This window comes from Sorex fumeus, unplaced genomic scaffold, assembly GCF_029834395.1.
Source record: "Sorex fumeus unplaced genomic scaffold, SorFum_2.1 ptg000039l, whole genome shotgun sequence".
Taxonomy (NCBI): domain Eukaryota; kingdom Metazoa; phylum Chordata; class Mammalia; order Eulipotyphla; family Soricidae; genus Sorex; species Sorex fumeus.
Genome location: NW_026606096.1, coordinates 14,134,465 through 14,148,541, shown reverse-complemented (window position 1 = coordinate 14,148,541; position 14,077 = coordinate 14,134,465). Strand labels below are relative to the sequence as shown.

Below are 14,077 nucleotides of genomic sequence, written 5' to 3'. Positions count from 1 at the left end.
TCAACCCGTTATGTAACAAAACTTAGAAAATTCCTTTAGCTTTTCTTCTTCTTCTAAATGAAAGATGTCAAAAATACTCCTGAATATACTCCACACCGAAAAAAAAACAATTTTGAAAATTCTTAGTGCGTATATATCTTACAATATATTTACGATGAGTTTAGAAAAATTTGAATTCCCACCAGTCTCTAGCGTCTAACTGACCAGCCCAGCCTACATGCCCCAGCCCGACGACTTCGAGTCCATGCTGGAGCTGAAGTCCATGCATTGAAGCCGCTACCGGAGCCCGCATTGGAGGCCGACCCCCACCCGATGGCAGCGCCTGAGTTAGAGCCGCTGTACGGGTTGTTCCCGGAGCCAAAGGCCTGGTTGGGCTCCCTCTGCATGTTGCCCTGGCTCTGGTTGTTCCCTGACGGGCCCGACTGGTTCTGCTGACTGGCCAGCATCCCCATCATGCCCCAGCTGCTCTGCAAGGCGGCCTGGGCCGTGGCCCTCATGGTCGGGTGGATGCTGAAGGCGCCGAAGTTCATCCCGCCCCCCATGTTGCTGCTCTGCTTGTGGCCCAGTCCCGCCCTGCCGCCCCGGCTGTTCCCGAACCCGCCCTGGTTCCCAAAGCCACCCGGATTACCACCAAATCTTCTACTTCTCTCTAACTGCCTATTGCTATTGTGCTTGGGCTCCACATTGCAGATATGCACGCAGAGGATGCCTTTGATGATCAGGTCCTCGCCATACAGGGACTGGGCCACCTGATCATCTGCAAATGTGACGAAGGCAAACGCCCCCCCCCCCCCCCAAGGGCTTGGGGATGAACACATCGACCACCTCCCCGTACTGGCAGAAGACCTGCCACAGCTCGTCGGCAGTCAGGTCCTGGGTGCAGCGGCCCACAGACACCTTCCTGCTCCTCAGAGGCTCATCCGGGCTTTGCTTAGAATTTGGAAGTTTGCAGTCACACCACCGTCCATCAATCATGTGTCGCTGGGACATCACCTTCACTTGGGTCTCATACTCCGTGAACCGCACAAAGCCAAACCCTCTTTTGGTGACCAGTCTTGATATCTTTTTTTTTACCTGGACCATGAGGACCTCCCCGAAGGTGCTGAAATACTCCTTGAGGTCCTGCTCGGTGGTCTTCCAGGGCAGGCCAAGCACGATGGGGTCAGACGTCTTCTGCACGGCCCTTTTCACCTTCACCTCCGACGAAGCATCAGACTCCTCCATGTTCCTTTTGTCATCTTTGGGGTAGTTGACCACGTAGACCCGGTTGCCCCAGCCCACGTCGGGCGCGTGCAGGATGCCCTCCACCAGGCGCGCGCACGCCGCGCATGCACTGCTACACGGGGTTCCGGTAGCGCAGGCTGCAGGCGCCCGGGAACTGCGCCGTGACCGTGGACAGCAGCTCGGTGCCATCGTCCTCCGACGGGATCTCGACGGGCTCGTCGTTCTCGTCCTCCTCTGTGACTCGGATGTACTCGGTCATCTTCGCCCGCTCGGTGTCCGCTAGGTCGCTCGGAACCCACGAGGCGGCGCACGCAACGACAGCGCCCACGACCGCTCGCTCTCGGCTCGCACTAACCTTGAACACTTTGATGTATTTATTATTCATGTATTTCTATATTCTTCGTGACATCATATTCAAGTATTCAAGTATTTTACACATTCTTAAATCGAGCTCTTTGGGTTCACCAATGTCTTCTATTTTGCATAATTTTTAAATTGGATTTAATTGAAATGTCATCTTGTTGTGGGACTAGACATCTATGTGCTTTTGAATACATTAGAAAGGAATTGGTGGGACCAGAGAGATAGACAGCAGGTAAGGCACCCTACTTGCACACGGTCAACTCAGGTTCAATCTCTAGCACCCTATATATTTCCCTGAGCCCTGTTAGGAGTGATCCCTTAGCCCAGAGCTAGGAGTAACCCCTGAACAGAGCTGGGTGTGGCATCCCACCTCAATTAAAAAAAAATGAAAAGGAAAGCAATTGGCAAGAACTAGGCCTAGAATTTAGAAAAGAAAAACATTCACTGAGGAGTTAAAAATACCCCCCCCAAAAAAAAAGAATTAGAACTATATGTTTTGCTGACTGCATTTGGAAGAGATTGATAAGAAAGAAATTGACTTTGATGCCGTAGAGAAAAGAGATGAGAGTGACTTCTTAAGTTTCCTTTCTGTCATTTTTTTATAGCCATTTACCCTGATTTACTTTACTGTTTGGACTGATTTTCTTCAATCAACCCAAAGCAGCTGCTTACTTTAGAAAGCAGAATATGTGGGAAAACATTTCAGTTCCATCATGCAATTAGTAATGACAACAAATCCAGCACTTCTGTCAGGTATGATCCAATGCTGAGGTAAGCTAGCATATGAGCACACTAAACAGATATGATGGCCACTCAATACCTCGGTTGCAAATCACAATACCCAAAAGGAGAGAGAGAACAAAAGGGAAAGCCCTGTCACAGAGGCAGGGTGGTGAGGGGGAGGGGGTGGGAAGGTGGGAGGGGTACTGGGATCATTGGTGGTGGAGAATGGGCACTGGTGGAGGGATGGGTAACCGATCATTGTATGACTGAAATGCAAAAATGAACGTTTATAAGTATGTAACAGTATCTCATGGTGATTCACTAATAATAATAATAATAATAATAATAATAATGAAATGGCTTCTTCTTCCTGGGTCTCCTGTGCTCATTTCAAGAACAGTATATTTTTCAGGTCTTAAAGTTTGAATAGCGGGATGTCAAGTGACCAAGTGAAAGAATTTCATGAGTGCTCCATGAAATTCTTTATGACATCCCTGCTGAGAATGGTGTCTATTGTTTTCCAAACATGCTGTCTCCTTCACTTTCTTCATTTCATACCATTTTCATCCTCAGTATGAAGAGGATCTTTTGGTAACTTGGAATTATGCTATGGAGTGATCCTAGTCAGCAAGAAAGGTTGAGTTCGCCCCCCCCCCCGTGCCCCTCCCAGCCCCCCTCACCATCCATTTTATATAGGAGCTCCCTTTTTTAAAAAAATTAATTAATTAATTGATTAAGTTTTATTTTTTAATGAATCACAATGAGATACAGTTAGACTTACAAACTTTTGTGCTTATGTTTCAGTCATACAAAGATCGAGTACCCATCCCTCCACCAAGTGCCCATTCTCCACCACCAATGTTCCCAGTATCCTTCCCACCAACCCCCCTGGTCTCCCCGCCAACCCCCAATCCCCCTCCCACCCTTTCCGCTGCCACGGCCTCTGTGGCAGGTGGATCCCCTTTCTCTCTCTCTCTCTCTCTCTCTCTCTCTCTCTCTCTCTCTCTCCCCCCCCCCCTTTGGGGCGTTGTAGTTTGCAATGCAGGTATTAAGTGGTCATCATGTTCGGTCTATAGTCTACTTTCAACACACATTTCCCATCCCCAGCGGGTCCTTTAAGCATCCTTTACTTGGTGGTCCCTTCTCTATATGAGCTGCCTTTTAGGAGCTCCTCTTTGAAGAATATAAAGGTCCTTTGCCAAAAATATAAAAAGCATTATCCAATGGGATTTTCTAGATGAAATATAGAAACGAAAGAGAATGAAGCTAGCAAACTGAAGTTGGAAAAGAAGGATCCTAGAGTTATCATGGGCAAGGATTACCTAAATAGGCCAGGAAAATGCTCACCAATGGAAAGATTCCTGAAACAATAATGAACAAACTCTTTTTTTTTGCCAGCCATGAATACAATTAGCTGACCAGATGAATTGAGTCATTTCTTGTGGCTGACCTACATCTTTGGATTTTCTGTCTCTGTGTGCTTGCATGGATCATGTCTTTCTTCACTTTTTTTGTTTGTCTCATTCTCTAGTGATAATTAAAATGATAATATCAATAACAAGCACCACTTTGGGGATAAGGAAATTAAGGCTAAGAGAAATAAGACAGGAGTCGTATGGCCAGAAATGGCAGCATTTGAAATCCCTGTGACAGATGCTGGGCTCTTTATGCTGAGTCACGAGGCGTGACAGATTAGCAGGGAGAGTATGGGCTTGGAAACCAGGCAGTGTGGATGTGGATCTTGGTCTAGCTTCTTACTGGCTGCAGAAGCAAGTCTTTGCCACGCTGTGCTACCCTCTCCTCTGTGATGGAGAGACGATTAGAGAATATACTTCCTGTGATTGTTAGGAAACTTAAACTGGTTAAGAATGAAAGTGGCCCAAGTTCTCAGGCTAGTATGGGTGACATTCACTGTCCAGTTTGCTTTCTCTTCCTTGGCTTCTCAGGTTGAATAACATAGTGCAGTGCACACGATTTCTCTGCAGGTGTGTCTCAACTTTACATCATGTGTAATTAGTTTTAAGAATAGACATGTTGGGGCTGGAGTGATAACACAGCTAGTTGGGGCTGGAGTGATAACACAGCGGGTTGGGCGTTTGCCTTGCGTGCGGCTGACCCTGGTTTGATTCCCACTATCCCATGTGGTCCCCCAAGCATCGCCAGGAGTAATTCCTGAGTGCAGAGCCAGGAGTAAGCCCTGTGCATCTCTGGGTATGACCCAAAAAGAAAGAAAAATAGACACGTTTTCATACACCCTGCTAGTGTTTGTCAGTTTTTTTTTTGTTGTTGTTGCTATTGCTTTTATTGAACAAATAGGCATTGAAAAAATATCAACTGCCTAGTATTATACAGCAGAGAATATTTAAGAATGTAGACTGGCGTCTGACTAATCTCCGCTCAATTCCCAGATCTGCCGATCTCTAGCTATGTGCTCTTGAGCAAGTGACTAAAGCAAGCAGTGCCGCAGTTTCTTTTTCCCACACTGGGGATAATAAATATTTCCTACCTGGCTTGTTTATACTCAGGATTCTATAAATTATTACATGACAGATGCTCAGAATACTACAGAAGTAGTTATTTTAATGTTGTTTTTCCTTTAACGGTTTATATCTTATCTCCCAGAGTAGGCCGTAAACTTTTGGGAACCAGGGACTTGGCTAATACAGCAACACTTCACTTTTCATTCATGCAAATTCCAGCATGGAATTTGCTCAGATCCGGGCTGCTCAGAGTGAGGAGTCTCTGTAATGCGTTTTTTTTTTTCTAAGTGGTAACTCCATGACCCTGTTTTGCTTCCTTGTCTGAGATCATGATAAGTCACCTCTCTTATGTCAGCACTGATAGAAGACTGGAGGGTGGGAGAGATGGTTTTCAGGTCATTTGCAGCATTTCTGCTTGCGTTTCATTGGCCAGAACATTTCTCATGACCCACCTCATGCGAGTGTCTTGGACAGGACAGGACAGGACAGGACAGGACAGTTTTCCTGTGTGCCCATGAAAACACTGAGGTAGTTTGGTGGTAGTAGCATTTATTTAGCCACGTCAATTGAGGACCTAACTCCCCAAAGGAAAACTGACATGTTAGTAGAAGAGAGATGGGAAAATGCTATTGGTTAGATTATTAGATTAATTATAATTAATTAATTATAAGGTTATTTATGTGACCCAAGTGTCTCTTCAGCAGAGGCTCATCTTACCACTTTTGTCTTCAGAAAAATGATAGGGGCTGGAGCGAAAGTACAGCAAGTAGGGTGCTTGCCTTGCACACAGCCAATGTGGCTTAGACCCCATGTGGTCACCTGAGCACCACCAAGAGTGATCTCAGAATAGAGCCAGGAGTAAGCCTTGAGCACTACTGGGTGTGGTTCCCAAGCCAAAAAACAAAAGGTAAAGATTTTTGGGGGGTCATACGTGGTGATGCTCAGGAGGTTACTCCTGGCTCTGCACTTAGGAATCACTCCTGGCAGTGCTTGGGGGACTATATGGGATGCCGGAAATCCAACCTGGGTTGGCTGCGTGCAAGGTAAAGGCCGCGTGCAAGGTAAACGCCCTCCCGGTTTCACTCCGGCCCAAAAGGTGAAGATTCTTCTTCTTTTTTCTTATTTAAATTTTTTAATGAATCACCATGAGATGCAGTTACAGATTTACAAACTTTGTGCTTACGTTTCAGTCATACAATGATCGAGTACCCATCCTTCCACCTGTGCCCATCCTCCACCACTAATGTTCCCAGTATCCCCAAAAGGTAAAGATTCTTAAGCACTTGAGTCAGCCACTTCAGACTCTGAATTCCAGCTGCACCCCACGGCTCTTGGTTATGTTCCCAGGTATTGCTTGTTCCAAAGGGAAGTGGCATATATTGTGCCCACATCTCCACAAATCACCTTCTGCCTTAAATTTGTGGAGAGCATAATCTCTATAAAACTTGCAGGACTGGGCTGGAGCGAGAGATTTTGCCTTGCACCCAGAGGATCTGGGGGGGAACGCCACTGACCCCTGGGTGCAGAGTCAGGAGCAAAATCTGAGCAATGCCAGATGTAGCCCCCTCAACAAAACACCACCATCACTACCAACAACAAAACACCCCCACAAAACTCGAGGAATTGGAGGGAATGTCCAAACAGAATTAAAGGCAAAGGAATGTGATTAGTTTTGTGATTGAACTATAAACAACCTGGAAGATGTAGGCAATTGAAAAGTTAGCTTTTAAATTATCCAACTTTTTTTAGGATTAGAAAGGGACTGATCCTAAGTTAATTTAGGAAAGGATTCCTTACTAGTGATCTTTGAAAATTGAAAATAAAACCAAAAATGAACCATAGGCACTTTGAATTTTTATCTCAGGTCCCCCAGTTTGTTTCTGAGGATACTCAGCTGAACTTTCTTTTTTCTTCACGATCACCATCATCCTGTTGTTCGTCGATTGCCTCGAGCAGGCACCAGTAACGTCTCCTTCTTCCTAGCCCTGAGATTTTAGAAAGTGCCATATTCAAGGCTCTTTCAGGGTTAGGAGAATGAGACCCATCATTGTTACTGGTATTTGGCATATCGGGAACGCCACGGGGACTTTGCCAGACTCTGCTGTGGAGGGAAGGGAAGGGAAACTCAACCCGCCCCCCTCCAAGGGGCCCCAGCGAGGACAGCCAGGGGTAGGGGCAGGAGACTCTGCGCTGTTCCCTTCCGGGAGCTGGGTTTTTTTTCTTAACAATACTTTTATTTTATGTATTTATTTTTTAAATTTAATTTTACTTTTGTAAAGTTGTTCACAATAATTTGATACATGTAATATTCCAACACCAATCCCACCACCACTACACCTACCCACCACCATCTTTTGAGTTTCCACACAGACCCCCAAACCCTGCCCCCAAACCAGGACTAAATAATTTATTTTGTATTGCTTATGAATAATCCTCAGGTGATCTTCTAATTTTAGGTTTTGTTTTGTTGGCAGTGCTTAGGGTTTAGTACCGGCTTTACTCTCAGGGATTACTCCTGGAGGTCATGGGGACCATATGGGATGCCCAGGATCAAACCCAGGTCAGCCTGGTGAAAGGCAAATGCCTTGTCCGTGGTACTATCACTCTAGCCATGAACTTTTATTTAACTGTCTTAGAGCAACTTCCTGTTTCTCTGTCCCTTCTGGTCATTGTCCAAGAAGGTCTTCTTATTTCTTTTTTTCTTAATTAAAAATAGTATTTTTGCCATTTAATTAATTCATTTTACCTTTTTGCTGTGGTTTACGGATTTGTTCATGATGGTTTGGCAGAGGCATTCAATATTTCAACACCAACCCACCACCATTACATCTTCCCTCCACCATTGTCTCCAATCTTTCCAACCATCCCTTAAGCCTGCCCCTATAGCAGGCCCTCAATCATTCATTTGATATTTCTTTCTACCAATGATTTTCTAAGAGAATGATCAAACAATGTTTCCTTAGGAGAATGTTAGTCAGGACTGTTGTATCTCACTTTAAAGTCATTAAGGTTTTGTCATCTCTCTGTGATTTATTTGTGAAACTGAAATAGGCCCACTTTCGAATGCCGTCTTTTTCACGAAGAATGACAGCTTTGTAATTATTACTCTTGCTCTCCACTATTTACAGTTCCTCATCTCCAAACTCCCCAAACTCTCTTTGTTCCCCCTTCCTCAGAACTCTTCTTATTTTAAAGAGTTGCTCTTTTCCTGATTGCATCTAAGTTCTTGATTCCACTTTAATATAGACTCTGCCTTCTCTCCACAGGCCCTTTCCCTCCCACATGTCAAACCTGATTAAAAAAAAATTATTGTGGGCACCATGGTTTACAATCCTTACCAGATCTGATTTATGTTGTGGACCAACTGTTTGTGGAGGGATTTGGAATGAAGCCTATGAAAACAGAGCTCTGGCTACTTGCATAGTGTTCCCACTAGATGGCAGCAGTGTATGGGCTGTAAATGCAAGTTCCTAACCCACCAAAGGAGTATCAAAAGAGAACACAGAATCCTAGTCAGTGAACACCCCATTCCTTCAACGGCACCCAGAAAGCAGTATAGGGGTGTGAGCACATTTCTTTCTGTAAGGAGACCAATGAAAGACTGGTTATGAGGATTAGTATGAATGCAAACTGGGTACTGTAGATTTAACAAGAGCCAATAAAAGTGTTGATGACTCCGTCTCAGATTCCTCCACTCCATTAAGTAAGACAATCTTCCTGACATGGAGCTTATTGTCCTATAAAAGTTACAGCATCAGTGGTCTGCTACAACCAGATATAACAGGACGATAGGATTTGTGCACTTCATAGTCTCTTGTAACTTATTTGGCTACAAGATGTAGCCAAATGTTTGTATAGTAATACACAGTATTCTATTGTCTTGATAATAACTTTTGAAATCACTTAGGGTGATTCCTCAATCTCTGCACTTATTTTTCAAAGTTGTTTTGATTACCCTAGGTCCCCTGACTGTTAGAGTGAATTTTAGAATCAGTCTCACAATTTTTGTAGATCAAATCTTATTAGAATTGAGATAGCTTTTGATAGTCATTTTAATGATGTCTTAATAACAACATCTTAATAATGAAAGAGGAAACCTCAGATTCCCCTTGCCAGGTCTTCATTTTAGCTGTCCTCACTCTACATTTTAAATATCCCCACAAATTCCTGGACTCCTTTTGAGAGTGAGAAGTTTATAATTTTCCAAGACTATAAATTCTGACCCAGACCTTGGAAAGACAAGAAAAGAAACAATACCTGGGCATATGGTAAAATATATAAACTATACTGTCTGAACTAAAGAGACAGTCCCCACCAGCCTAAGTCTGAATAAAAGATGTTAATTTATCTTAACACCACAAATGAGCCCTAAATTAGCAAGACCTCTGTGTGAAACAGGAAAGTGCTAAGATCTTGTTTGATAAGAAACAGGAAAACTTGGGAAATGTACACTGGTGGAGGGATGGGTGATGGAACATTGTCTGAATGAAGCCTGATCAGCGTTTGCAACTGTGTATCTCAGGGTGATTCAACAACAACAAAACAATAAAGAAAGGAAAACAAAAAAGAAATGCAAAAATCCAGTTTTCCTATGAAAACACCACAATCTGAGCCACACTTGAAAGTCCTGTACTACATTTCTTCTTGCCTGAGGAGTCTCTCTTCTGTTTTCCTTCCCCCCACACCCCATTCCCTCATTTCTAACCCTGAATCTGAGCACCTCTATTATTCATCTTTATTTCAGAACCTACCTGGGCGGGGGGGGGGGGGTGGGGGGATGGGGGGTGGGAGGGATACTGGGACCCGTGGTGGTGGAAAATGGGCACTGGTGGAGGAATGGGTATTTGATCATTGTATAATTGAAACCCAAGCACAAAAAGTTGTAAGTCTACAACTGTATCTCATGGTGATTACTAATAAAAATTAAAAAAAAAATAAAACAACCCACAAAAATATTGCAGGAGGAAAAAAAAAAGAACCTACCTGGGAACTTTGGATGAACAAAGAGACCACCCACATTTTCTGTTCCGTAAACGTGGTATTTTCTTGTCTTTATAAAATTTTTCCAAGAAAGTAGCTTTATGTTTTATTTTTGTATTTTGGGCCACACCTGGCAGTGCTCGGGGAGCACTTTACTCCTGGCTCTGTGCTCAGGGATCACTTCGGTGGGGATCTGGGGACCTTATTAGGTGCTAGCGATGAAACCTGGGTTGATCACATGCAGTGAAAATATCTCAGTCTCGGCACTATCTCTTCAGCCCAGGCGTTTTATTACTTTTTTGTGGTGCTGGAATTCATGCCCACTCCTCTTGCATAAAAAGCATGAACTTTTTGATAGAGCTACATCCTTGCTCCTATATAAATATATATATATATATTTATCACTTTATAATATAAACTTTTTTAGAGGTATAGAAAAGTTGTGAAACTAGGTATGTGATAGGTTTGCCATGTACATCACACCCAGTCTCTCTTAACACCAACACCTTATGTATGCAAATATTTAGCAGTATCCACATAATAATTTAGAAAATATTTGCAATGTTTTGCAATACAAAATTTAAGTGTTTTGTCATATTGACTCATTAAATGAGCCAAGAGAGACTGGCAACTAAAATCCCATATACTTCTCCTACATCCTCAATCTTGTTTTTTTCCCCAGTACCCTCTTTCTGACCTAGGATTCTATTCAGGATATTTATGTTAGTTTAGTCATTTAGGTCTCCTTAGACATTACTGGGCTGAGGTCCTGAGCAGGATTCTCTTTGAAATGTCTCCCACTTTTGCCTGTTCTTTTTGGAAGGAACCACTACTCAGTCTCACTGGTGGGGAGATTCAGCACTTCTCAGCCTCAGCTGCTGGGTGGGGGCCACCAGGGCCAAGATCAGAGATGCTTAGGGGGTCTTGAAGCAGCAGAGATCTAGCAGCAGCCAGACTGGCATCTGGCCTGGAGTCATTTCCTCGGCCCCGCCCAAGCATTGTATTTTTATTTAGCTAATCAGACCATCTCTAAATAAAAACAAGTTAGCACTTTCTTCCAGTCTGCACACCTTTATTTCTTTTCCTGTCACCTAGACTCAAGTCATTGGTACAATGTGGAGTGAAAGCAGAGAGAAGCATCCTAACCAAGTTCTTGATCTTGTCAGGGAAAGATGCAGTTTTTCATCTGTCAGTATATTGTTAGTAGTTCTATAGCCACTCTACATAAGGTTGAGGAAGTTGCTTGTTTGCTGAGAGATATTTTTTGTTCTTTTAAAAAATCAGATAATAGGCTGGACAGATAGTGTAGCAGATAGGGTGCTTGTCTTTCATGAGCTGAGTTAGGTTTGATCCTGGCACTCCATATGGCTCACTAACATATGCCCCCCCCTCCACCCCCCACCCCAAGGAGAAATCCTGAGTGCAGAGTCCGAAGTACCATTGGGAATGACCTCAGAACAAACTAACAAAAATCAGATAGTACAGTGGGCTGGAGCAATAGCACAGCGGTAAGGTGTTTGCCTTGCACGTGGCCGACCCGAGTTTGATTCCTCTGCCCCTCTCGGAGAGGCTGGCAAGCTACCGAGAGTATCTTGCCCGCTCGGCTGAACCTGGCAAGCTACCCTTGACATATTCGATATGCCAAGCACAGTAACAACATGGAGATGTTATCGGTGCCTGTAGAGCAAATCGCTGAACAATGGGAGGACAGTGCTACAGTGCTATAGTGGGTAGGGCCCTTCCTTGTACCTGGGTTGACCTGGGTTTAATCTCTGGTACCCCACATGGTCCTCCAGCATTGCCAGGAGCAATCCCTGAGTGCAGAACCAGTAGTAAGCCCTGAGCACCACTGGGTGGGGCTCCAAACCAACAAAACCAACCAACAAAACAAAAATCAAAGAGCCGAGTGGGTACTTGCCTTACCTGAGACTGATCTGGGTTAGATTCCTGACACCCCAAATGGTCGTCTGAACCTGGGTAGGGGTGATTCCTGAGGGCAGAGACAGGAGTAAGCCCAGAGCATCACTGGTGTGAACTCCCCTGAAAGCAAAACAAACAATAAGTAATCAAGAATATATTTTCCTTTCCTACCTGAATGCCCTTAATATCTTTTTCCTGCCTAATCGCTATTGCAAGTACTTCCAGTACTATATTGAACAGCAGTGGAGAGAGTGGGCATCCCTGTCTCGTCCCTGATCTTAGAGGGAAGGCTCTCAGTTTTTCCCCATTGAGGATGATGCTTGCTGTAGGCTTGTGGTAGATGGCTTTAATTATGTTGAGGAAGGTCCCCTCTATACCCATTTTGGCTAGGGTTTTCATCATAAAGGGGTGCTGGATCTTATCAAATGCTTTCTCTGCATCTATTGATATGATCATATGCTTTTTATCTTTTCTTTTGTTGATATGGTGGATTATGTTGATTGATTTCCGAATGTTAATCCATCCTTGCATCCCTAGGATGAATCCTACTTGGTCATGGTGTATGATCTTTTTGATGAGTAGTTGGATTCTATTTGCTAGTAGTTTGTTGAGGATCTTTGCATCTGTGTTCATCAGGGATATCGGCCTGTAATTCTCTTTCTTTGTGGTATCTCTGTCTGCTTTTGGTATCAGTGTGATATTTGCTTCGTAGAAACTGTTTGGAAGTGTTTTTGATATTTCAATTTCGTGGAAAAGCTTAAAGAGCATCGGGAGTAAGTCCTCTTTAAAGATTTGGAAGAATTCACTAGTGAATCCATCCGGGCCAGGACTTTTGTGCTTGGGGAGACTTTTTATTACCATTTCAATTTCCTTGATGGTGATAGGTCTGTTCAGGTATTCCAGGTCTTCTTGGTTCAGCCTTGGGAGTCTGTAGGAGTCTAGGAATTTATCCATTTCCTCGAGGTTTTGATGTTCCGTGGCATAAAGCTTCTCAAAGTACTCCCTGAGGATCCTCTGAATTTCTGTGGTTTCTGTTGTAATGACCCCCTTTTCATTTCTGATTCGGTTTATTAGGGTTTTCTCTCTCCCTTTCTTTGTGAGTTTTGCTAGAGGCTTATCGATCTTGTTAATTTTCTCGAAGAACCAGCTTTTGGTTTCATTGATCTTTCGGATTGTTTTTTGGGTTTCCATCTCATTAATCTCTGCTCTGAGTTTTATTATTTCCTTTCTCCTGTTCGGGTTGTGCTCCTTTTTTTGGTCCTTCTCCAAGCTCTTAAGCTGTGAGGTTAGGTTACTTATGTGTGCTCGCTCCTCCTTCCTGAGGAATGCTTGTAGAGCTATAAACTTTCCTCTTAACACAGCCTTTGCTGTGTCCCATAAGTTTTGGTAACTTGTGTTCTCATTTTCATTCGTTTCTAGGAAACTTTTGATTTCCTCTTTGATTTCCTGTCTAATCCACTCATTGTTCAATAGTGCACTGTTTAATTTCCAGGTGTTTGATTTAGTTTTCTGTTTTTGTGTGTGATTTACTTCTAATTTCAGCGCATTATGGTCTGAGAAGATTGTTGATACAATCTCTACCTTCTTAATTTTATGGAAGCATGTTTTGTGGCTCAGCATGTGGTCTATCTTGGAGAATGTTCCATGTACGCTTGAGAAGAATGTGTATTCAGCTTTTTGTGGATGAAGTGTCCTGTATATATCTACTAAGTCCCTTTCTTCCATTGTTTCCCTCAAATGAAGTATGTCCTTGCTAAGCTTGAGTCTGGTTGATCTATCAAGAGGTGACAAAGCAGTGTTGAAGTCTCCCACTAGTATTGTGTTGCTATTGATGTCTTTTTCCAAATCTATGAGTAGTTCTTTTAAGTACTTTGCTGGTCTCTCATTAGGTGCATATACATTTATTATTGTAAGTTCTTCCTGTTGTACAGATCCTCTGATCAATAAGAAATGGCCTTCACTGTCTCTTATGACCTTCCTCACTCTGAAATCGATGTGGTCTGATATAAGGATGGCTACCCCAGCTTTTTTATGGGAGCTGTTTGCCTGTAGGATTGTTTTCCAGCCTTTGACTCTGAGTCTGTGTTTGCTTTGACTATTGAGATGCGTTTCTTGCAGGCAGCAGAATGTTGGGTTCAATTTTCTAATCCATCCTGCCACTCTATGTCTTTTAATTGGTGCGTTTAGCCCATTGACATTGAGAGAGATTATTGTTATGGGATTTTGTCCCATTGTTCTGTTGAAATTTGGTGTATTTGAGGGCCCTTTCTTGCCTTAAAGTAGCCCATTTAGTTGTTCTTGTAACCATGGTTTTGAGTCTATGAAGTTCCTGAGCTGTTGTTTGTCTGTGAAACTGTGTGTTGTTCCTTCTATTATGAATGAGAGTC

The 14,077-nt window shown here is 43.4% G+C and overlaps 1 pseudogene; it reads right to left on the bottom strand.

Annotated features, from left to right (window-relative positions):
• Positions 1 to 213: 213 nt before the first annotated feature.
• LOC130028206 (TAR DNA-binding protein 43-like) lies at positions 214 to 1,483 on the bottom strand (annotated as a pseudogene).
• Positions 1,484 to 14,077: the final 12,594 nt, after the last annotated feature.